A 26,679-nucleotide genomic window follows, 5' to 3' on the forward strand; every position below is an offset into this window, starting at 1 on the left:
TTAGTATGTGCCTCTTGACCATTGTTAGCCTCACAGATTACTCACAATGTATTGTAAGAAATATATTATGCAACGTAATTCATTATTTTCTTCCAAATTTGGGACCTATAATTAAAAACCAAGTAGTATTAAACAATTGCAAATGCAGGAAAAAGCTAATTTAAATGTTATAAAAGTTACCAAATCTAGAGGTAAGAAGTGTAGATATACTTGTATCTCATATGGGAAAGAAAAAAAAATCAACCAACACATCCTAAGATTTTGTGGAAAGGTAACCAGAAAAATTCTTTTTTACATTATAGGAAAATGAAAGAAATACATACCATATAGGTAAGCACCTTATCAGTCTACCAGAAAAGGAAAGGAAAAAAAAAAGTAAAGATTAAAATATAGATGAGATTAAGAGGATTAATCATGAAGGAAAAAATTTGAGAAAAAATAAACCACAAGATTCTGGAAAAATGAAAAAATTGAAAAGCAATAAAAAATTGAAGAACACATATCATTGAAAACCACAGACATTGAGAGAACTTTAAAAAAATATGAAATCAAACTAGGAGGGAAAACAAAATCAATGCAGGAAGAGAAAAAGACCTTTATTTATGAATTTGTATTTCCTTCATCCTTAGAAAACCCTTTGAAGTAAAAGTGCTGGAAAGAAAAAGAGCAAGTTAAGATACATTGATTTGGGAACACTGTATATTTATAGCACTTTTTTCTAGTGCTTTTGGGAGCAAGATAAGGGTTTCAGCCTTAGCTTGGAGTATTTAGAACTAAAAAGATTGTGCCTAGAGAATACAGTTGAGTCAAAGCTTGATGGAAAATTAGAATACAAGTCAAAATATCCTTCCTCACCATACTTTCTAACAAGATAATCATGGAATTAATATCAATCTGTTAGTTCTGTGAATATTGTTCCTATCTTTTTTTCTTTTTTTTTTCCTTTTTTTTCTTTTAATGTGGAGTGCCTAGAACATAGAATAAGTGTTTGCTGAATTAGTCATGGGCGTTTCAGAGACATTATGGTCAACCAGTCTAGCCTTAGATTGTGCATGCATCCCTTAACACCATTGTAAGGATCACTCATCTCTGCTTTAATAATTCCAGTGACACAAAATCCAGAGGTAGCTCACTCTATCTTGGGACATCTTTAACTTCTCAGCTTTTTCTTATTTTCAGTCAAAGTCTGTCTTCCTGTAACTTGAATCCATTTATCCTGGATTTCCTCCTTGGGAAAACACATAATAAGTTATATTCCTTTTCCAAATGAAAGTATTTCCAAGACATAAATTCAGACATGTCCTCTGTTAGAGTGTCTACATATATAGTGTCTCTTTATATATTATTTCCTAGATTAAAGCCCCAGTTCGTCTAATTGCTCTATGTTGCTTGGTTGCAAATCCTTTCAGCATTCATTTAGTGCAAATATTTTTTTCTTTTTTTAATAAAACAAGGAATTCAGGATGGGCACCCACAGTTTAGATTCTCATATTTGGTCAATTTGAAGAGCCTAGAAAATCAATCTAAATACCTTCAGAAAAAAAAAAAAGAGAGAGGTGCAGTTTAAAACACCATATGGGGGATCCCTGGGTGGCGCAGCGGTTTGGCGCCTGCCTTTGGCCCAGGGCGCGATCCTGGAGACCCGGGATCGAATCCCACATCGGGATCCCGGTGCATGGAGCCTGCTTCTGCCTCTGCCACTCTCTCTTTCTCTCTCTGTGACTATCATAAATAAATAAATTAAAAAAAAATAAAACGCCATATGGCTTTGACCTGAATTTTTACATTAATAAAGGCATGGTTTGGATAGTGTATAGTATTGTATGAAAATAAAATAAATACCACTATGTATAAAAAGGGCTGGAAAAAGATAGGAAAATGAATTAATATTTGAAAAATAACATTTGATGAAGGTAAAAGAATTTTCAGTCTTTTTATTCTTAATTGAATATATATTGGTTGATGCCTGAGATAGAAAACCTGAAAAACCTGTTCAGCATTCTAATAAATTTGGCCCCCACACACGAAAAATCCCTAAGTGGATAATAATATAAGTGGATCAGTAGAGGTAAAAGACAAAACAGAATCAAAACAAAACAGAAGCTATTTTATTTTCTCAATAAAATTGTTGATTTTATTGACTAATAACATGTGCTAACATGTAACAATAGGTTACACAGAGGTCAAAGTAGAACAAAATAAGATTGAAAGATGTATAAAGGACTCCCTGTCAGATATGGACTTTCCCTAATAAAAGTTACTGCAAAGTAAATTTTTCATTTATGTAGTGTTCCTTAATGCCAAACTGCTGTCAATGTTCCTTGGTGAGTTCTATTTATGAGTAGATTATGGCAGTCTCTCAGAGGCCCTGCACATCTGACTTTCAGTGAATGCCTACACAGAATATATGGCCTTTACTAGAACCTGGAAATTTAATTAATTTGCTGGCAGAGAATATTTTTTTTATGCCACATGGCTTTTTCCTGACCCTACCCAAGATTTCCATTTTCAGATGTGGTTCATATATTATGAACCTATATAATCTTAATGAACATTTTCCATATGGTAATTATAATGTTTGACTTTATATTCTCAGAAGCTCCGGTGCCTACATATAAAGTCTTTCTCTTTAATACTAAATGTTGCTTTGTAAATTGTATGAATGTATGCCCTTCATTCTGCTTTTCTTAGATTCAATTCCCAAAGCAATATCCTTGGGTTATTTGATTATATGTAAGATTCTTAAGCAATATTCTCAAGAACAGAAAACCTCTATCTGCTTTGTCTATCGCTGCTATTGAAGATTGTATTCTATGCGCAACATGTCCAATTTAATATCTTTCACTCTGTCTTCTAGTATTTTAGAAAGAGGAGAGTGAAATGCAGGATATTCGAATTAATCACTTAACCTCTCAAGACCTCATGTACTTCACTAAAATGAGGAATTTGACTAGCTTGGTTTTAAAGTAAGTTCCAACTTTCTACAGAATATGGGAGACAAGGAATTTTTAGAAATTAGAGTTTTGTTCTAGATTTGCCAATAAACTATATATCACCTCCCAAAGATATAATTTGCTCATCTGTAAAATACAATGACCAAGTTAAATCAGGGATGTAATATTTAAGGTTAACATATTCTGACTTATTTTTCTTTCTGGAGCTTTCTCTTGAGAAGGATTCTGATAATTGTGTTTTTAAAAATAGATGAATCCAAGAAAATGTTTGGTGCTCTAAGGAAGACAGGTTGAAGAGAGGACCACCACTTGAGATCATTGAAGGACTTTAATGCAAAAAAGGGACAAAGGATTGAACTCAACCTTTGTGATTTTTGAGGGTGGAAAGAATTCCAGTAGGCTTCAATGGGAGAAAATTGCTTCCATATAAGGATGAAATTTATTACCTTATGAAATAATAAAATCCGCTCCATAGAATAGTCCGTGTTCTGAAATCGTATCACTAAGGATGTTGAAACTAAGGTCGCATGTTTAACCTCTCAAAACCATTATTAAAGGAACTCATTCATAAGATAGCAAGTTAGACAAAACGAATTCCAATGCTAATGGTCTGTGATTACATGATAATCATCAGACGTAATAATACTGATAACTTTGTCCTGGAACTTAGTAACATAAGTCTCAAAGATTTCACTGGAGTTGATGATTGATAATTTTCAGTACAATTCATTGTAATTTCAGCCAATGCCCGTAGTGTCCTAGAGAAGTGCTTTTATCTTACCAGAGCTAGTATTCTGGAGAGAAAGTCACTAATTTTTATTTGTGGAACCATCACTTCTTTTGTATCCAGAGACTCTACCTTCTATCGTTATTGTGGATGCTATTTCCTTATTGCAATGTAACTGGCTATAATAAAAATTGTAATAAAGACAGCTTGCAAAAGTAATCTCATGATTTGTTGTTTTCAATTTATTAAGGTGTGGAACATAAAGCATTCACATAGAATCATAAATTATTTTATCTGGAAGAGACTCTGAAAATTCCTCATTTTGAAATCCCAAACTAAGTAACTTTTCAAGGTCATTCAGTTAGTGAGAGAGCTGTGATCCAGATTTCCTGAATTCCAGTATGGAGGCAACCAAATTTATTGCAGTAGCTCGCTTAAAAGTATAGATCTTAGTGAGTTGACACTTTCTTTTGTGTCCTTAGATGCACTACTTATCTTGAATCAGCAGGATGAAATAGGAAAGCAAACACACAATTTTATTTATAAGAAACAGAAAAACACTAGGTAGTACACAGCCTGCTGTGTTCCTGGAGGGGCATGGAAGTTGGCATCCTTTTGTAAAGCTTGACATGACAAACATTCTTTGTAATCGACTAACAACTTTTGCCAGAAGTGAACCCAGTCAAAAATATATTCCAACTTAAAGTCAGGAGCTGCATAATATGATCTTATCACCACAATATTGTGGCTGGAGACACCACAATATGCAACATCCCCAGAGTTTATAGTCAATAAAGCAGAGCAAGTTACCAAAGATTTCCGATCATAAGCATTAACCAAATTCAACTATCATTATTTAAGCTTGCCTGTCCACTCTAATCAGGACAACAGGCATCAATTAAATAAATACAACATCCGATTATAAAGAGAATTGTTAACACAGCCACATTAGCTGATTGTAATGGGATATTAGCTAATTGACCGGAGAGGGGGAGATATTCTTACACACCATATGCAGATTGCACAGGATTTAATTTTTTGTGATCATTGTTGAGCATAGCTAGCACCATGATAAACCAGTGTGTTCAAGTAATACAGAAAATGTGAATGAATATTTTTAAAATAACAAAAAATGTAGATCTAATTTTGAAATTGTGCCAATCTTGTGAGGTAATTAAAAATGTAATCATTATGCTAGTTTTATTGATTTCTGTATTTTTTTTTAAAGATTTCATTTATTTTCAAGAGAGACACATTGAGAGAGAGAGAGAGAGAAAGAGAGGCAGAGACACAGGCAGAGGGAGAAGCAGTCTCCATGTGGGGAGCCCGATGTAGGAATCGATACTGGGACTCCAGGATCATGCCCTGGGCCAGAGGCAGGTGTTAAACCACTGAGCCACCCAGGGATCCCTGATTTCTATATTTATAACAAGAACAAGAAAATGAGATTGGGAGGTCTGATGGCTTTACAAAGGTGTTTTAGATTATTTATTTTATTTTATTTTATTTATTTTTATTTTTTAAGATTTTATTTATTTATTCATGAGAGACACACAGAGAAAGAGAGAGAGAGAGAGAGAGATGCAGAGATATAGGCAAAGGGAGAAGCAGGCTCCACGGAGGGAGCCCGACACGGGACTCGATCCAGGGTCTCCAGGATCAGACCCTAGATTATTTATTTTAGTTTTTACCAACAAGTCACCATACTGTCAGTGACTTTTCTCCTTATTTCTGAGCTGGTTATCAAAAAGGCATACATTATAAGTCTTTAAATATGTGAATTTAAAAGGTTTTGCATAGTATCTTCCAGTATATCTAGAAGACATTTTCTTCTGAAAGACTGAAGTCTAATTTTATCACAGAAATCAACAGAAAAGTAACTTTCAGATAACATACTAATTTGCTTTACTGCAAACTCTGCTGGATTGCATTAGGTTAGAGGAGAATATCCAAATATTTTTGGCTTCAGTAGGAGTGAGAAAAGAAGCAAGAATCAAATCATTTGGTTATGTTTTCCAACAATTGAACTTAAAAAAAATGTGGTTATGCCTCAGATACTAAAAACATATGCTGAACTGTGATAGGTAGAAGATATTTTTATAAGAAAGTGAAGAGAGGAGGAGGTAGATTAAGATTCAGCAGCACAAACTACATGTGCATGGAACAAATCCTAAGTGAAGGAGGCAGGAAATTTCTAGTACCCTGTCAGACCTGCCCAAGGATCCTTCTTCAACGGCTTTATGGCTCACTGGGCAGAAAGCCTCTTTTTTACATTTCCAGAATATATGTCTTGGATATGTGAGTGTTATGTAAACATAACAACATATCAAATATCTATAAAATACATGGACTCTATTTATGACCATCCACGTTGCCTTAATAGTGGTATTAAGGTACTATATATCAAAAAAGAAATACAACCATGGATATTTAAAGCTACAATTCATTATTTTGGATTTAAAAAATAATGAAAATTTAGAAAGTGAAATGTATTTTATGTACAAAAGCCTCCTTTTAACAAGCCTTTTTTATTTTTTTTAAATTTAAATTTCAATTAGTTAAGATACAGTGTAGTATTAGTTTCAGGCGTGCAATGTAGTGATTCAGCACATCCCTACTGCACCTGGTGCTCATCACAACATGTGCCCTCCTTAATCCTCATCACCTATTTCACTCATCCCCCCACCCACCTCCCCTCTGGTAACCATCAGCTTGTTTTCTGTAGTTAAGAGTCTGTTTCTTGGATTGTGTCTCTTTGTTTCCCCCTTAGCTCAGTTGTTTTGTTTCTTCAATTCTACAGATGACTGAAATCATATTGTATTTGTCTGTCTCTGACTGACCTGTTTCACTTAACATAATACTCTCTAGCTCTGTCCATGTCATTGCAAATGGTTAAGATCCCATTTTGTTTTTTTATGGCTGAGTAATATTCCATTTAACAAGCCTGATTCAGTTTTCAGAAGAGTTTGTTATAAGTTATGAGATAAAAAAAATATGTAATTTTGGCCAAGCATTTTAAAGTTCTAATAATACTTTAACAGAATAAACTAGTTCCATCTGGAAGTGAAATCGTTTACAATTGAATAAATGATTATGAGCTATCATAGTCCTTTTAATGACTATAGCATTTTTTTCTGTTTTTTTTAAGAGAGAATTATGTTTATATCATTTAATCAAGAAAAAGTATATCAATACTTTTGTATAATAAATCATCACTATCTCTAAAATAATGACTGGCCAAAGAAGGTAATTAATTATTTTATTACTAATTTAAGAATACATTTTTAAGAAAGAAAAAGCATAATGAACAGATAAACCATGAAAGTATTTTACTAAGTATGTAATAATATATCTTTCCAAACAAAGTTATATATACTCACCATTTTATTTTAATGTAATCCTTCAGAGTGAAGACTACTTCAAAAAGATATCAATTATTTAAACGTTTGTTTGCTTTTTTTTTTAGGGGATAAAAAAGCCTGCATACTGTTTCAAGAGTGTGAAGCTCAAAGCATCAGATTAGTAAAATTAGGTGGTTCAGAAAGTGTAAGAAAGTAATGAATCATCTACAATGTGGTATAAATATCACATTTTCCAAAGATGTCATTTATTCAGGCATTGCGATGATGCCTTCGTATACATTCTGCTTTTACCTCCAATTGCAGTTTGTTAATGAGATTCAGTAATGAGAATGACTATGTTTTTTGAGTTTTACTCATAAATTGAGGGGCACTAAAGCGAGCGTTTTTGTAATATGGGATTCTTTTTTTATATACCAAGGATTTATTATAAATAACTGTGAGATTTCAAAGTGGTTTTCTCTAAGGAAATATGCGATATATACAGCACCATTCGTAATTAAAATGATGAACTATTTTCAGGGCTCTCGTACAGTCCAAATGTCACAGATATAAATTATTCTGTCTTATTGTATGAGTTACATTTTTTAAAAAACAGAATAAACCTTGTAACTACTCATTGCCAGAGCATTTTTGGGAAAAGAAAAAACACAAATTACTACTGCTAAGTGTTACAGAGTTTACTCTGTCATGAAAGCATGTGTCCTGTAGTTGAATGAATAATGTATTTATAAGGGAAAAATATATTTATTGTTCCAGAACTCTAGTGGCATTAAATCAATTTTCAAGTGTTTGTGGGTTACTCTAATACTTAGGACCTGGCACCTAAGGATTTACTTTGTTGGCAGTGAAACTCTTAGAGAAGCTACAAATGGAAGTTGTTTTTTATCTGAAATAGTTTACGGTGCTAAAAATGTGTACCTTTATCTATTTTATGAAGTGGTTATTTATCTCTTTTACTTTAAATAATTGAGTTTCCTTTTTATTTAGCATAAATCCTAGGTGAAAGGAGACATAGACTTTATGAGTAAATTGGCTTACAGAGTGAAACACTTGCATTGAATTGTCATCTATTAAATTTTGATAGACAGTCTAACTACTCCATGTTCTGTTTCCTCACCTGTGAAATGATAACATAGTAATATACATTAAGTTCCCAATAGCTCATGTGGAGCATTATATAAATGGCTTGAAAGAGAGTGAGGGAAGGAGGGAGGGATAGAAGGGGAAAGAGAGGGAGGGAGGGACAGAAGGGAAAAGAGAGGAAGAGAGGGAAGGAAGGAGGAAAGGAGGAAGAAAGAAATGAAGGAAGGAAGAAAGGGAGGGAAGGATGGAGGGAGGGAGAAGAGAAAGGATGGAAGGAGGGAGAGATATATTTCTACTGATTTCCTACTGATATATAAAAGAGTCAGTCCCCCAGTGCAATTTGGAGAGGTTGCATCCAAGTGGAGAGGGCATAGAAAATGCATATAATAGAATATTTTTCAATTAAAAAATGAATCTCTATTTGATGCATTTGAGAAATGCTTTTAGAATGAATTGGAAAATGAGAATTAGCTGTGGCCAGGTCACGTTACAAGGCACTATTCACACCTGTAAGCCAGCAGTTTATGAATCAGCAAAACGCTGCCCTGTAACACTACTTCTACTGCTAACAATAGGTGGAACCCCTTTCACATGGCCACCTTTTTTTGGAGAATTCTTACACAATAGTTACAGAAAAGATCTGGTGAAGAAACTACAGGATGAATTTCATGCTAAATGTTACAGGAGCAATCCTTACACATGTGATTGCTTATTTCTGGATAAAAGAAAATAAATCAAGTGTGAAAAATGTTGGGGTACAAATAATTTGCAAATATAGATAAATAGAAAAAAATGTAAATGTGAGACTGAAAATTAGGTGAGAACTGTTAATTCTCTGATAGCAGTTAATTAAAATGTCATTTATCTTTCTTTCATCTCATTTTCTGTCTTTGGATTTACTGGATGTTATTGATGCAAATCAACTTTGGCTGCTAAGGCGACTGCAGATATAGTCACATGATTTTATACAATATAAAGTGAGAAAATCACAGTTGGACTGTAAATAAAACCGAAACTATCTCTACTGAGTTGAAGAAAAGGGAAATAAAATTCATGTTTAAAATGTATTTATCTGAGTAAACTGAATTAGAGCCCCTTAAATATAGAATTTTTAAAATTAGAGTTGATTCCACAGGGAAAAAGAACGCATAGCTGTGATTTGACATTAAAATGAAAATATATGGGTTTATAGGTCTTCTAGGTGGACTGTTTTATCTTTTAACTGATCTTCTTTTGCCAAATGAATAGTCACTTATGTCTTTTATGTGATCCTTTATAAAATATTTACTATATTCTTAACACTTTTAAATTGATGTTTTCATTCATATTCTATCTTATTCAAAAAATAATTTAAATGTAAAATATTGACAACTAGTCATAGGTACATTATGATTGAAACATATCTGAGTCTACCAAAAACACCCTGCTCTTTCCCCCGATGTATTCTTCTTAATTTGAAAATGTAATCATGTCGATTGCTCGCCATATAAGAGTGTTGTCAACTGATACTGATAAGTATTGCGCTTCTATAAAACTTACGTTTTAGTATCCTTACCTGATATTATCTCATTGTTTTTACTGTCATCTGTCTACTGCAAAAAGAACCAAACCAACTCACCTGTCCTAGAGGATATATATACGATGTCTGCTGCTACTTTGGTCAAATAGAACATGCCCAGAGGGTGTTGTTTCAAAATTTGTCTCAATGGCTTTAAAGCAGTTTCTCTGACCTAACTAATCTCCCTCACTCACCTCTGTACCCACAACGTAATCTGTTTTCCAGGGTTGGTAATTTGCGTCTTCCTTTCCTCAGTCAGCACACACATTTATGTGGTGCCAGAAACAACAGAATTCAGTTGGACAAATGCACATTGGGTTTATGAACAACTCGAGTTGCTCTTGGAGGAAACAAATTATTGGAGCTGAATTCCTTCTTGTATATGAAAGACTCTTAGGATACTGGAATAGAGATATTTGCAGTTTAAAAAATATTTACTAAACAGATGTCTCTCTAACTGATAGAATTTGAAAAAGTGTGCGAAATGATGGGGAAATTTATGATATTGGGTTAATGACAGCACCAGAGGTGTGTGACAAGGGACATCAGCTAGACTTGTTCAGGTTGTACAGCCGAAGTCACTGTTTTCTTAAATTATTGGCCTTCAGGTCCTTGAAGATCTACAAGATGTATATGTTTGTGCACATGTTTGTGCACTCATGCATGTATGTTTCCAACTGAGGTAGGAAGGTGTTCAGTTAAGTCATTCTGTGTAAATGGGAGCAAGAGACTTGAGATTGCATTGAGAGTTTTGACTTCATGTTAATATTTCTCTCAGTAGCTATTCCACTTGTGCATTGTCTCTGCTTAAGCAGTAGCCACTCAGCTGGACTTCCACTGCGCAGGTCATAAGCTTGCAGACCAAGTTGTATTATCAATAGTCTTCTAATCAACAAAGTCCTCTTACCACTTACATTTCAGGTATTTGTCAGTCATGGGAAGTGGGGAAGTAGGATGTTATTATAGCTTTTGGCAGGGTGAGAAACACAGGAGAGGTAAGCCATTGACCCACTATTGAAACCAGCACATGAAACTCAAACCTTGGCTAATGGCAGCTATAATCAAGAAGATCTGATAGGGGCTCTCTAACAGATTCTTCTGGCTTTTGGTTTAAATCTGGTCAACCAAAAAAAAAAAAGCCTTCCGAGTATAAAATACCATGCCATATGTGACTAAGCATATGCTTTGAGGCTAAAAAGTCATTGGAGATTTCCTATGCCTTTCTAATTTTGCTGAGTTTCTTTTCCTGGATAATATAATTTTGTCACTTTTCATATATATGCTACCTATCACTCTTTGAGATCCCTAAATTGTGAATATGGTCTCCCAGTTCTTGGTGATTGTTTAATACCAAGTAATACATTTGCATTGTTACAATGATATGCCTTTTCAAAAATTTTGGTAATTAAATACATCTAACAAGAATAAAATACTTTCTTTATGCGTAATCTGTGCTACGTGCTAGATTGAATTCATAGGATTCATTCTATTGCTTATGTTATTTCCCTTCCGCCCCCTCCCCCTTTTTTTCTGTTTCTTACAAATGGATTGGCTGGTTATTCCTGCATTTTTCAGAGTTCATAGATGGTGAAATGATATAGATAGTGCATTTTAGAATTTAGGATACTTGCCAAATAGGACTGAAATGCCAGAAAAGAGTAAAAAAAGAAACCGCACAACCAAGCAAGGTACCCCTTCTTCACATTTCCAAAGTAATTTTTTTAGGCCTAAGGAAATTTTGACATGAATGAAAACCTTTCTCAACTCTGCAAACCAAACTTAATTCAGAAGATCACTCTGAGTCTTATGGATTGTGACAGTATCAGAGGGGCCATATTTTTACATGGAAGAACCACAGCAGGACAATTTCGGAAATATATTAGACACAAACATATTACCTTTCCATCTCAAACACATATGTCTTATCTTGGTCCCTTGGTGGATCTTCAGCAAATGCCTGTATTCTGGCTTTATAAGAAATAGTCCATTTTCAACTAACATTAAATTGTCTACACATTATCTTCTCCCAATAACGGTGTAAAGCAGAGTCTACCCTGTACTTCAGACTTCATTTTCTTTGGGGAACGTCTCATTCAGTGTTAGTTTGCCATAGGAGAAACGACAGAGCATATTAAGCTCCTTCAGTGGCAGTAGTTATATTTATTTATACTGCATTTCATTTTTCATATATTTGCATAGAAGAACCTCAAATGTACTTTCTTTCCCCTACCCCCCTGGGGTAAGCAGAAATAATAGTAGAAGATATGCAGTTTCAGCTTTGCACAACAAACGTGGCAGTACTAGGAGCCCCAGACTATCATAGACTAAAATGTCATTGTTCTACCCCCATGTCTACTAACTCCGGCAATTTAGGCAGTAACTAGGAAGGCCTTTCCCTTTTCCACATTTTCAATGAAGTGCTGCGAAGGGTTTGTTTTTTTCTTTTGTTTGTTTCTTAATGTGATTCCCAGTGATGGAGAGTAAAGGGGCTCTTTCCATCCACTCCCTAAAATTCCCTTTCAGGGAAATTGAGAGATACTCAGTTACTGCTCTAACTTTTGCTCAAGTGCTTGTTTTTATATTCATATTTATGCCATGCCTTTTCCACACAAAGGACTAGAGGCATTCTCTAGAATCTATAAGAAAGGAATATATGTTAATTAGCTTATATTCAGCTATTTTAAATTCAACAACTCTTAGTTTCCCTTGGCTGGTATTCTAATATAATTTGCAATCCTTGTGTGGTATATTTAGTAGGTGGTCTGTAAGGTACAGACATTTATATTTTATTTATATATGAGTATATGTAGAATAATGAAATACAATAGGTAGTTTCTGCAATGTAAATTTATGTTTGACTATCCTGACTCACGGTGGAAAACAATAAGTAATTTGGATCCACCAAAGCACACAGATACGGGAATTAATTCAGCAATCTGTAGTTCCATAATTTGACATCTTTAAAATAAATGGCTAATTTTGAGAAAAAAAACATGAAAGTTCATTTTTCTAGCCTTTTTGAAGTACAACAAATGACTGTCACCAAAATAGTTTTATTTTGAATGTGTTTGACTAGAGTATTTTATCAATCCTCTCCTTTTACCTGAAGCTATTACCTCTGTAGATCACATAAGATATCAAATCACCTTGCACCAATCATGCAAAACCAAAGATCTTCAAAATTCTAAGCACTTCTCCCTCCTGAGCAATGTTACCTCACGCTGGTGAATCTTCCTATGCAGATTAGGTTTCTTCCTCATTCTACACCAGCCCTGAAAGAAAATTAAAGAGAAGAAAGTGCAGAACTTGCCAGTTGGAGCTAGTCATGTTAAATATTTTGCCCTTTTGTGTTCTTTCATCTGTATCCTTCCATCAAAAACAAAATAATCTTTGAAGTTTTGTGGAACTTCAAGAAGAAAATTTTTAAAAAGAGAAAAAAAATAATCTTATCCTAAATTCAGAAGCAGCCACGACCAAATTATTGTGGATAATCTTCAAGCAATATCCAGACAGGATGACCATTTTCACCCAAAGTATCAGTGTGGAGTAAAAATGCATCCCCCCCCCCCGGAGTCTTTCAAGACAATTATTTTGCGGTGTACACAGATGATTTAGGTGGATAATCTGGCTGTGTTAACCGTGTACACGGTTTCTGACCATCAACATTATAACTCATCAGGCTTTCCAAAGCAAGAGCTGGTTTAATCAAAGGACTTTCATTGCAGATCCCTGACTGTTGCTGGCGAGATGTCAGAGCTTGGAAGATACTTGCTAAGTAATTGTAAAGCACTGTTCTCAATCAGCATATATTATTGCAGAGCCGGAATTACACTGTCAGAATTTCTATTGAAGTTATACCTCGATCATTTGAACTTTGAGTCACATGTGCTTCAGTATCTCTACTGGATTATAAGCATGTTACATCCTTTCCATTTTATAATGGTGTTTAGGACAAAAATGCACTTTTTTGAGTTCCCTAGTAACCCACTGGGGATAAATGTCATTGTTTTTGTGATAGGATTTCATATCCATAAAAAGTTTCATGATTGTTTTCATGTTAGCCTTCAAACGTAGAGGAAACACTCTCAAAGGACAGGAAAACTTGAAGACCTCTTTGAGTTGGACAGTAAAGGTTTGGTTTGGTCTTTTGTTTATTAATTTTTTTTTCTTTTTTTGAGGGGAGTGGGATAAGGGTTGAATAAGCAGGTTTTTTTTGGTTTGGGTTTTGTTTTGCCTCCAACTCTCAAGGAAAACTAGGAGAAATCACACATAGAATCCCCATCAACCTTCTCCCAAAGGCCTCGTGTCATTAGTAGTAGAAAAAGAAGGCGAGGTACCCTATGTTGAGACTTGACCCTGTTGCAAATAGGGAGCAAAGGGTACTTGGAGATCATGTTAAAGCTGAAATAAAAGTCCAGGTTATCAAAATTGCTTTCGGGACAGAATCCTATTATTCCTGTGGGAGAACGTAATTTAGTAGGAAGAGCACCAAAATGGGAACTAAGAATCTTCATTCTAATCCTTCTTAGGAAATAAACAAGGCAATAAATCAGCCTCTCTATCCCTCAATCTCCATATTGTGAAATTACAGAATTGGACTAAAGACTTGTAAAATCCACCTCGTTTCAAATTTGACATTTTTCTATGTGCTGTGTATTTTTAAATTAGCCAATAGTGTACGTATTTAAAGTAGAAAAAAATTATCATAAAAAATTATAATAATTTTAAAGTGGTTTTAAATCCACATAAGGGTTGTGACTGAGAAGAATGTCAAACTGCAAGAGAAAGCAATGACTGACATTACAAAAAGAAAAAAAAATATGTCTAAGTCATTAACGCAATTGATTTTTATCCTCTTGCTTTTTTGGTTTTGTTTGAATTGTAATTTCAGACTGTATTTTCAAAACCAATCATAAAAGAGCCTAATAGCTGGCAATAGATATTTTCAAAAATCGGGCCAAATATAATTTCCTGCACATTTACAATCTAGCAATTCTTATAGTTTATATTATTCTCTTCAATGGACAGTCTTTCTGACTTTGTTTTCTCTGTGTTTAAAATTATAGTTTATGCTTTACCAAGAAAACTACACAGGCTGTGATTGGCAGAAAATACAGACAATTGTATAAACCAAAGTACTTTCAACTGTAGAAAACAGCTAGTCCTAAAGAAGCTCATAAGATCCTAGCAGTATTCTTAAATATTCTTCTATCTCTCTCTCTACACACACACACACACGCACACACACACTCAACCTGAACCGTTTAACAATAACATTAAAAATAAATACATTAAAAATAAATAAATTAATTAACTAATATTAGCCTTCAGAGCCAAATGCTTTGAGTAGCATTTCCCAAACCCAAGAATCAAAGAATTTAATAAATGAGGCATCAGTATCCTCTGAGTTCAAACATTCAGTGTCTAATTTATAGGAGTATCCCCACTGAAAACCCATTGTTGCAGACTTTTGTCCTAGAACCAATGAAGTGAACTGCACAGCTGCATTTTAAACATACTTCCTGCAAAGCCCAGATCACAGCTCAGATGAGCTTTGGTCTGTGTGTCTGACTCTTGCATTAGACTGAAAACCTTGGGAGAAGATACCCTGTCTCCATTCACATCACATTCTAATAGTTAGAAGATCCTAAAAAGTCCCAATATACATTTGAGGAATAGATGCATTTCCTTTTTAAAAAATATGTCTTTAAAGGGGCGCCTGGGTGGCTCAGTCAGTTGGACATTTGCTTTCGGCTCAGGTCATGGTCCCAATGACCTGGGATCGAGCCCCGCATTGGGCTCCCTGCATGGTGGAAAGCCTCCTTCTCCCTCTCCTTCTGCCTGCTGCACCCTCTGCTTGTATTCTCTCTTTCTCCATCTGTTAAATAAATATCTTTTAAAAAATATGACTTTAAAAAACAAATATAAGACAAAAAGAACATTATTCTCTATATAGTCTTTACTGTTCCTCTTTGACTTTGTTTTGCAAATATTTTTTGAGTGGACGTTGGGTTCCAAGAATCACTTAGCCTCCAGGAAAACAAAAACAAAAACAAAAAATTATAGAGTCCTTGTCCTGTGCAAATTCAGGATTCAGTGGGAAGAAAACATAAAAAATGTTATTAGGAAAAAGTTGTCATCATAAATGTATAGAAAGGAGATTATGACAGTAAAAAAAGGAATGGTTTGTAGACTTTTTGATGGGGAAACACATAAGCATCATCTTTTTGCTTCTTTCATATTTTAATCTCCTAAAATAACCTTTAGGCCCCATACTTCTCACCCTGAATATTCTATTCACATATTTATGTATACTTTTTTTTCCACAAAGAATCATTAATTTTTTTTTAATCAGGGATTTTGAAAGGCTAGAAGTTCACTCACCAGTGACGTTACATTGAGCTTTCGTAAGAATTGACTAAAATTATAAATATTTATGCCTCTGTGTGAACAAGTATGTCACCTGGGTTAAAATAATTCTCATTAAATGTGGTAGAACCAAAAATGGCACATAATAGTCTATGGTGTCACAAGATAACTCCAAGTTTCTCAAGCCTGTGTGTGCCTGCATACCTCTGTGTTTCCTTTGCCCTGTTACAGTGTTTCTCTGGTTCTTTCTGGACAATTCCTATTCATACATTAATGTCCACCAATATTATCTCTTCCCACGAACTTATGTAACAGCTCCAGGATCCTGCATAAAAACGATAATCTCCCCTTCTCTTTATAACATTTGGTATGCATCTCGGTCAGGGAATATTTACTGAGAGCCTGTTTTGTTTAAAGCACTGTGCCAGAAACAAAGAGTCATTTCAGCCCCACAGACAGGGCTGTTTTAGGTCAGAATGCAGAGCATAGACTTGCTGGTTATTTACAGCCAGTGTCCATTCTGAATGCCCCGTGCCCTTGCTTTACCAGTTTGTTAAATATTTTGCATGTCGCCCCATGCAATGCATAAAGAGTCCCTGGACCCTTTCAGACTTGCCATTCGTGCTTCTGTCCTTGAAGCTGTACTGCAGCTCCCCCAATTCTTAGATAAGAAAGTTTAGTTTTGTTTCACTTTTTCCCCTCAGAGGTTCCCCAGAGGAGTGTCAATTCCTGTACTGTGAATCCTTCAGGATCCAAAGGAAACTTGGAGAAAGCAATTTAGGAAATATGTTGACAAACCCCAAGGAAGTGGCGTGGGCGCCTCTACCTAGAGTCTTCAGTGAAGACTGACACATTGAAAAAATGCAGGGATCTAGAAGCTCATCCACATTCGCAAGCCATTTCCTAAGCCTCATCTTTAAGAGCATATGCTGAATTTATGTTGAGTCTCATGAAGTCAAGACTGCTTGGGAAGAAAGATGGGAGAGGTGGGAAGGTCAGAGTAGGAGAGGGGAGAGACAGAGACAGACAGAAGAAATACCTGTAGCTAAAAACTCTGAAATACGTGGTTTTATTGTAGGCCCATTCACTTTGCCTCCTTCACCTGCCAAATATTTTCACCCCGGGTGGTCAGATCACAGAGTCTGCGCTTTCCCTGCTCCTGAGTCTCACACATGTCTTTCATGCAGTACCTGGCACATAGTAAGTGTTGTATAAATAGGGTTTTTAAAAATAACAATTTTGAAATAGATTCATTATGCCCCAGGCATTATATTGTAAATTATGCAGCACAGAAGTGTGACAAAGTGGTAGTTTCGCTTTTTTCCTGGCACAAATAATACTTCCCATGAGTTGAATGATACCGTTTAAGTACCAGACTTATTTATTTATTTATTTATTTTTAGATTTTATTTATTTATTCATGAGAGACACAAAGAGAGAGGTAGATACACAGGCAGAGGGAGAAGCAGGCTCCCTGTGGGGAACCTGATGCGGGATTCGATCCCGGGTCACCAGGATCACGACCTGAGCTGAAGGCAGATGCTCAAACGCTGAGCCACCCAGGTACCCCAAGTGCTAGACATTTCCCCCCTCCATTGCATTTTAGAAGCTGAGGAGAAAGCATTGTTTTCTTTACTACTTCTATGTATCCCAGGCTCTCAACACTGCTTTACAAAACATATTTCTAACCATTAACTAGATTTGTCAAGTGGAGGAGGGATTTATTATATTTCCTATAGCTACAGAGCACTATAAAAGGGTGTCATTGTAGCATGAAGTGTTAAGAGTCCAGGTTTTTAGATACTGTTTTGTGAAGTAGTGAAAGTCATCACATCTCCCTAAGCTTCAGGTTCCTCATATGTAAAATGTAGAGTAGGTTCAAACACAAATGACATTTCTAGCTCTAAGGTCAGTGGTCCTGTAGTTTGGTAGGTGAAGTCCTGGGAAGAAATATTACATGCTCCTCATTAGGATTATTCAGGTTATCCAAATATAGAATTATCTACTTTTTAAAGTTATCAGATCCACATTATTCGAAATACTCAAAAGAATCCCCAGCCAGAGCTGATTTAGACGGTACAACTGTGTGGAGTTGAAGGGTGGTAGCTCTTAAAGAAAGTTTGCTTCTGAGTTTCTTAACTTTTTTTGTATGAACTAAATGCATAGATAGTCAGAGAAGCCTTAAGAAAGGACAAGCAGAGGTGATATTCAGGTCTCTTAGTCTGGGAAACAAAACAAAACAACATCCCAAGTAGACTGAAACCAAGGCTCCAATTACTCTGCAAATTCTGGCAGCAAAGCAATAAGAAAATAAACACCTGCTGTGTGTTTATGTAAATCAAGTTTAGGCAGGATTATTTCTCTAAAATATCCCAGGTAATTGTGACTCAGTAATTCCAGCTTTATCGGTAACTACTGTAAATTTGATCAGTGTTTTTTTTTTTTTCTTTTTTAAATGTAGTCCTCAGGCCATCTGCATCAGAATCACCTCATTAATATTGTAGATCCCTGGGCCCCCCAAATTTTGAATCAGAATATCTGTCCCTGTCTCTCTCTTCCTCCTTGCTCCCCATCTCTCTCCATCTGTCTCTTTCTCTTTGCTGAAACAAGCATCCTTGTCAGTGGTTTTTACATATTTTTGACCAAGATGCCCAGTAAGTGGCACATTTTAGGTCAATATCTCCTTTTAATGATGGCCTGGCAGCAGCCCCATGAACCATTAGTTCCCCATTAAAAGTCAATAGTGATTAAAATAGTAAGCTACAAAGTTCATCTGGCTAGTAAAATATTGAAATGACTTTACTTATAATTTGCTTAACATTTATGGAAAATCTAAGAAGCCCTAGTCTCTGTGATAATACATGTTTCTCATATCACTTTTTTAGGACAAAAGAAAGATCTCTTTATAACTAAAATAATTCTCTCTGTAATTGTTAGAATTCTTATTATGGAAATGAAAAGTGTCCTAATTTTCCCTTTATCTGAACACCAATATTTCATTTGGGGTTGCTAAAACTTGTGGGCTATTAAGGCAATTTAACATAGCGTTTCTTTTGATGTGAGTCAGTTCGCTGACTTGGTACAGATGGCTTTTAACTTTACAGGCATACCTGAGAGATTGTGGGTTGGGTTCTAAACCCCTGCGATAAAGCAAGTTGAATGGACTTTTTTGGTTTCCTGGTACATAAAAATGTATGTTTACGCTCTATTATAGTCTCTTCGGTGCATAATGGCATTATGTCTAAAAACAATGTGCATATCTCAATTTAAAAAATTCTTTATCATTAAAAAATACTAGCCATTTTTTGAGCTTTCAGCAAGTCATAATCTTTTTTGCTGGTGGAGGTTCTTGGAGGGTCTTAGATGTTGATGGCTGCCACTGACTGATGAGGGTGGCGGCTGCTGAAGCTTGGGGTGGCTGTGGCCAGTTCTTCAAGTAAGACAACACTGAAATCTGTCGTGTCATTCGACTCTTCCTTTTAGGAAAAATTTCCATGGAGCACGGGATGCTTCTGATAGCATTTCACCCCCAGCAGCACTTTTTTTCATAACTGGAGTCAGTCCTCTCAAACCCCGCCCCTGCTTTCTCAACTAAGCTTGTGTGATGTTCTAAATCTTCTGTTGTCTGAAATGACAATGGATTCTTTCTAAGAGCAACTTTCTTTGCTCATCCATAAGCAACAGCATCTCATCCGTTCAAGTTTTATCATGAGGCGACAGCAATCCAGGCCCATCTTCAGGCCCCACGTCTCATTCCTATTCTCCTGCTGTTTCCACTACAGCTACTTCCTGATGTCTTGAACCCCTCAATGTCATCCATAAGGGTTGGAATCACCTTCCCCCAAACTTCTATTAATGTTGATATTTTGATCTCCTCCCATGAATCATGAATATTCTTTTTTTTTCTTTATATATATATATATATATATATATATATATATATATATATATATATTATTGGAGTTCAATTTGCCAACATGCAGTATAACACCCAGTGCTCATCCCATCAAGTGCCCCCCTCAGTGCCCGTCACCCAATCACCCCATCCTCCCTGCCTACCTCCCCTTCTACTACCCCTTGTTCATTTCCCAGAGTTAGGAGTCTCTCATGTTTTGTCACTAATGGCATCTAAAACAGTGAATCCTTTCCAGAAACTTTTCAATTTACCTTGCCCAGATCCATTGGAGGGATCACTGCCTGCAACAGCTATAGCTACAAAATGTGTTTCTTAAATAATAAGACCGAGAACTCAAATTTATTCCTAGATCCATGTGCTATAGAATGGATTTTGTGTTAGTGGGCATAAAAACAATGTTAATGTCATCCATTCCATTAGAGCTTATAGGTGACCAGATGCATTGTCAAGGAGCAGTAATATTTTCAAAGAAATATTCTTTCTTTCTTTCTTTCTTTCTTTCTTTCTTTCTTTCTTTCTTTCTTCTTCTTCTTCCTTCCTTCCTTCCTTCTCTTTCTTTTCTTTCTTTCTTTCTTTCTTTCTTTCTTTCTTTCTTTCTTTCTTTCTTTCTTTTTTTCTTTCTTTCTTTTTTTTTCCTAAGCAGTACATCTCCATAGTGGGCCTAAAATATTCAGTAAACCATGCTATAAGCAAATGTGTTGTCACCCAGGCTTTGTTGTTCTATTTATGGAGCACAGGCCCGGTAGATTTAACATCATTCTCAAGGGCTCAAAGATTTTCAGGATGGTAAATGAGCATTGCCTTCAACATAAAGTCACCAGCTGCATTAGCCCCTAACAGGAGGGCCAGCCTGTCTTGAGGCCAGGCATTAACTTCTCTGCTCTAGCTATGTAAATCCTAGATGAAATCTTCTTCCAGTAGATGGTTGTTTCATCTACATTGAAAATCTGCTGTTTAGTGCAACCACCTTAGTGAATGATCCTGGCTAGATCTTCTGCAGTTTCTGTATCAGCACCTGCTGTTTCACTTTGCCCTCTTCTATGCTAGAGACGGCTTCTTTTCTTAAATCTCATGAACCGACCTCTGCTAGTTTCAGACTTTTCTTCCGCAGCTTCTTCACCTTTCTCGGCCTTCACAGAATTGCAGAGAGTCAGGGCCTTGCTCTGGATTAGGCTTTGGTTTAGGGAGCTGTTGTGTCTGATTTGATCCCTCCAGACCACTCAGATTTTCTCCATATCAGCAAGAAGGCTGTTTTGCTTTCTTATCATTTGTGTGTTCACTGGAGTGGCACTTTTAATTTCCTTTAAAAGCTCTTCCTTTGCATTCACAACTCAGTTAACTGGGGCAAGAGGCCTAGCTTGCAACCTGTTTTGGCCCTTGACAAGTCTCCCTTAATAAGCTTAATCATTTCTAGCTTTTGATTGAAAGTGAGAGATGTGTGGCCATCTTCCTTTCACTTGAGTCCTTAGAAGCCAATCCTAGAGTTACTAACTGGCCTCATTTCCATATTGCTGCATCTTGGGGCAATAACACAGCCTGAGGAGAAGGAGGAGGATAGGGAAACAGTCTATCTGTCAGAACATACCCATCTATTGCCTACTTTCCCCATCTTACATGGACATGGTTCATGGCGCCCAAAGCAATTATCATAGTAACATCAAAGATCATTGATCCCAGATCACCATAACAATTTTAATAATAATGTAAGACTTTGAAATACTGCAAGAATTACCAAAATGTGCCCAGAGACATGAAGTGAGCAATGCGGTTGGAAAAAATGGCTCCAATAAACTTGCTTAATGCAGAGTTGCCACAAACCCTCAGTTTGTAAAAGATACAGTACCTGTGAAATGCAATAAAGAAAAACCCAGGAAAACAAGGTACACTTGTATTGGTTTTATTTGGTTTTTTAATACTTTGTGTGTAAGTTTGTTTCCCCGGCCCTCGAGGCTATTTCCATTCTAAGTCTCTCCCATAGTTAAGATGGTGACTGTAAGAGGTAAACATCGGGAGGCCACCTGTCATCTAGAAAATAAAGTTTAGTGTGACCTATCCAAGTCCCTTCCAAAGTTTAAAGTCAGGAACACATTCAACAGATCTTCCAATGAGCATATACTCTTACAAAGAATGAGCTAATCGAAACTATTATAATGCCCAGCCTATTTTTAATGTAGTTGCCCTCTACAGCACAAATTATCTCTAAAACTCTGTTACACTTCACAGATCTTATTTTGCTCATAAAATCACTGGCCTCACCCACATCATCCCACACCCAAAGCTTTATACCACCTAGCATGACATATAATTACTTAGGCACAATCAGGCCTTGTCTATCTCATCTGTGCTCCACCCCACCCCACCCCACCCCACAGAGTTGGACTCACTTGACAGCATAAACTCATACTCCTCTTCAAATGAACTAATTCTAAAATGTACCTCTCACCACCTTGTGTGCCATTGTGTTTATTTCGTCCTAGTGTAGGTAGTTTCATTCTTACAAATATTTCTTGAACACATGCAAATCAATATTCAGTGTGACTACAAGATGTGAGGAAATGGTTGAAATCTTTGCTGACCTCTCAAAAGATGACACGATTGAGAAAATAAGACACTCAGCAACAAATTCCCTAAAATATATGGGGGCATACTGTTGGCCACAAATGAAACTCCTAGTAAATTTGCTCTTAAGTGACCAAGTATATGATAGAGACAAAAATTAAAAAGGATGGCAAGTGTAGGGAGAGATGGTGGGAAATGCCAGAAACAGCCTGGCTAGGATGTTGGATAGGTGAAAGGTTAAATGGAAGGGACTCAAAGAGTGAGTCTAAGCGGAGTTTGGGAAATGCTCTGATATATTGGAGAACAAGAGGGGAGATTGGTTTGGAGAGAGTAGTATTTGGGGAGATGAGTTTGGATAAATGTGTTTCAGTTAAAACCTAGACCCCTTCACAGGACAGCAAGAGGATTAACTTTGAGTCTGATGAAGGACAGCCTGCAGTTCTTGAAGAGAAAACTATGGTATTGGAAGTTTAGGCAGATTGTTTTCGTTGCATGCCAAAAGAAAAATAAATCATAATTGAGACTTGAGGAGGGAGCCAAAAAATTGAATGTACTAAATGGGAGGCTGGTGGTGGTAATGGCAGCAGGGTAGTGGGTAAAAGGATGTAAGTGTGAACAAACTGCACTGAACAAGATTTACCAGGACCCCTGTGGTACTGGAGGTCAGCTCTCCCATTCTTCCTCCCCCTTCTCTCTCTCTCTCTCTTTTTCTCCCTCTCTTTTTCTTAAAGCTTAGTTCGTATCCCCTTGTATCTAGTTTATACTTGAGGGTGGAGATTTTAGTAATTTCTATTAAAATAACTCTCCATTTTGCCTTGGCAAAATTACCCAAATAGGTTGAGTTACTTTCCCTCTAAGGAAAAAAAAAAAAAGTAATAAATATCACCTGAAATTTGCTGGAAAACATTGCTTTTTCCATCTGTCTTTTAGAAAAAGCAAGGCTTGTTCGATCTCTAGCCTACCAGCAATGACAAGGAGTATCTATGGGGGTGGAAGGTCCAAACCTGTGGCAGATACCCCTGTCACTTAACCCAAGTGTCCTGGACAATCGCTTTGAAGAAAAAACGCTCCTACATGCCTTCTTGTTTCTCCAGCCAAGTCCTAAGTTCAGGTGTCTGTGGAAGAAATCTGATCCTGGCACTCTTCCTTTCTTTCTTTGTTTTTTAAATGTGGCCTCCTCTCTTCTGGTCACCAGAAATATAACTTTGGGTCAGCTGGGGAGGAAAACAAAACAGAAATTCTCCGTTAAAGCTTAATACTTTCTCACTAAATATGAAAGATTTTTTTTTTTTAATTCGAGCTGTCTTTATTTCACAGCCAAAGTTAGATATCTAATGAAATAAATTGGCTCACAGATGCTTTCACCTCGTAAGCTTCCCATTTTCCTTGATCATGCTAGGAAGTAGTGGAAGCCGTCAAGGGGCTGGCCTAACTAGAAACGACCAGTTGTGTGTTGGCTAAGTAAAAAAGATTAATCTTTCCCTCAAGCTAATTTCTGATAATTAACCAAAATATCCAGGAGTGCCAAGGCAAATTAAGCATGTGAGTTAGTATTTTACAACCTCCTTTGGAAAGGAGAGGCCCACTCAGAAGTCTCTGTAGTGGGGCTGCATTTAATGTAAGCAAACCTGTAAAAAATGCTGGAGTATCACTCTTTTTTAATGATATTTTATGGGGGCTATTTTGGAGGCAGAGCTGTTGGGGTGGGGGGGGCAGGTGGAGGACAAGAAACTGGAAGGAATTAGTAACAGCTACACAAGAAAGAGTCCCTGTATTTAGTCGGCTTCTATTTCTCTCCTAGTCTTTCTTGCTCTTAATAGCTTAAGTTCAGCACAGAGATGCTATCTCTCCAGAAGAATCATCAGGGCAAGGAGGCAGCTGCACTCTACTTCTGCAGCCTGTGACTGTCTGATTTTGGAGCTGTCAGCCAGCCTGACTGTCAGCAGAGAGATTTCAAGGAGCAGAACAATCTTCGGAGAAGTGGAGAGACAAAGGAGCACTTTTCAAATCCATTCTGGTTTTTTTTTTCCCCTTTCATTCACTCTCCCTCCCCTACCTGACCCCTGCCTGCCTCTCTCTCTCTCACTCTCTCTCTCTCCCCCTCTCTTCCTCTCTCTCTCTCTCTTTTTCCCCCTGGTGTGTGTATGTGTGTGTATCCTCCCACCAGGAACTGGGGAAGGCTTAAAGTTCACTTAAAACACTGACTGCCTCAAACCTCTCCTAGATTGGCTTATAAAACAGCCCTGAAGAAGATCCCCAGAGAGGACGTATCCCTTTGGCATGCTCTAAAAAAAGGAGTAATTACTGCATATTCAAAATCACTCAAATCCTTTTTCTCTGTGATTACTAATAAAAATACAGGCCCTCTCTTTACAGGTGGTGGGGGGGAGGGAATCATTGTGGTCTAAGAATACTTTTACTCCTGCAAACCCCCCCTGATACTCTCAGCGTTTTTCTATAGCCCAGGAAGTCTTCTAACTGTCCATGCGATCAGCAGCAGACGTTCCTTGGAGGTGATAATATTACCTGTGCCTCTTTGTTTTATGTTTTTAAGCTACATGTATTTTACAAAAGAGATGATCCTAGTTTTCCCGACTTGTCTTGTTCATTCATTCATTTTCAGCTACTGAACACTTCATACTCTGATAGTACCTTAGAATCGATTTGCTTTTCATGTCACAATTGTGAAAAATGCCCTTTGACCTGCCTGAAACTGCAATTATTTTAAAATTTATCAGTGCTTATTGTCTATAAATGTTAAAGCTGCCCCATCCTACACGTCACTGAGTGTATTTAAACCAGATAGGAACTTCAGTGCTTCCCAGGCAGTCCTATGTTCTCTGGCCACACACCCCCAACACCCCTGCAGCATTTCCATTAGTCTTTCAAACCCTTTCAGCCTTGGTCAATCCCTACTTGCTCAGGTGAGCGTTTATCCTACTTTGAAAAAAATCATGACCCTCATAATGTGTTTATTCATAAGTGCCCATCACCTGGCAATTAGGATTTCCCTGGTTAACAAATGCAATAGCAGTATCTCTGGGCTTAATATCTAACATTTCCAAAAATCAATCTCTTAAATCACACACTGATTTGTAGCACCTCCAGGAGGGCTGATATATGCTTTTAATATAAAATGCCTAAGGGAAAGCCAGTAAATACAACTCCATGGGAAAATGTTTGGTTGCCATTGACAAAGTCCTATAGCCGATATCTAATCTCATTCTTAGAATTACAACAAAAGTCATTGTTAAGTAAGAGAAAAGCAATTCTAGAGCTTGATCTTCAAGAATTGTTTTATTTCATTAAAGATCATTAATAGCTCACCTGGAAACTGAGTAACTGCTAAATTAAGTCAATTTATTAAATTTTGTTTCATAAGGAATAGCAAGTTATTTAAATACACGCTGTGTTTGTCAGTTTTCATTGCCAATGAAAATGTGTGGTTATTTTACTTTTATCTGGATAAATTTAAGTTTAAAGACCTCCACCTCATGAAACAGATGATATTGGTAAGTAAGCAGGCACCATTATTTTCCTTTAATAGCCTCCAGTATACACAGATATGAAAAAAAGTCCTAACAATACTGAGATCAGTTTTTGTATCTGTAGAAGTTAGAACTAGGTTCCTTTCTCCTTGTCACCTTTGTATTTGTCCTAAATCTTCTTAGCCCCTCTTTTCATTCTCTCTTGTCCCTCTACCTCGTTCCCCAGGTCATTTGGCTGGCCCACTGCCAAATGTAGCGTCCCCAGTTAGGTGTTTTGAAGTCAGGGTAGGACCAGTCTCATCTAACAAAGGAAGACTTTCTTCTGGAGACAAGATTTTTCTTCTTCCTCTCTCTCCTTACCTCCCGTATCTGGGTGGAGTGCGTGTGTTTGGAAATTATGACTTGAGTTTCAGCCAGCTTTGGAATATGGGAGTAGTATAAGAGATAAGAAATATCACAAATGCAAAACTGCCAGCACTGTGTTGTTCTCAGAATGTCTCTATCTGAATTCCACTTCAGGATTCCAGTTACTCATTCTGTCTTTTCCTCATTACAGTGAGAGGCAGGGAGGTTTCATGGAGGCCTGTGGCTCTTTATCATGAAGCCTAAATTCTGGTTTTCTCCTCCTTCCCTGATCCTGTCAGTATTGCTGGCAAGTTATCT

The 26,679-nt window shown here is 36.6% G+C and overlaps 1 protein-coding gene across 5 annotated transcripts in view; it reads left to right on the forward strand.

The window, feature by feature from the left end:
* PCDH7 (protocadherin 7) overlaps nt 1-26,679 on the forward strand; it is a 416,850-nt gene that overhangs the window by 225,307 nt on the left and 164,864 nt on the right. For 2 of the 5 annotated variants that reach the window (XM_055326222.1, XM_055326224.1), the window contains exon 4: nt 3,205-3,793. The exons of the other annotated variants lie outside the window; for them this stretch is intronic. The gene's annotated coding sequence lies outside the window, so the exon portion shown is untranslated. Of the gene's footprint in view, nt 1-3,204; nt 3,794-26,679 lie in introns of those variants that run through there. 5 annotated transcript variants of the gene reach the window in all.

The sequence above is a fragment of the Nyctereutes procyonoides genome, unplaced genomic scaffold (genome assembly GCF_905146905.1).
Source record: "Nyctereutes procyonoides isolate TBG_1078 unplaced genomic scaffold, NYPRO_anot_genome, whole genome shotgun sequence".
Classification (NCBI taxonomy): domain Eukaryota; kingdom Metazoa; phylum Chordata; class Mammalia; order Carnivora; family Canidae; genus Nyctereutes; species Nyctereutes procyonoides.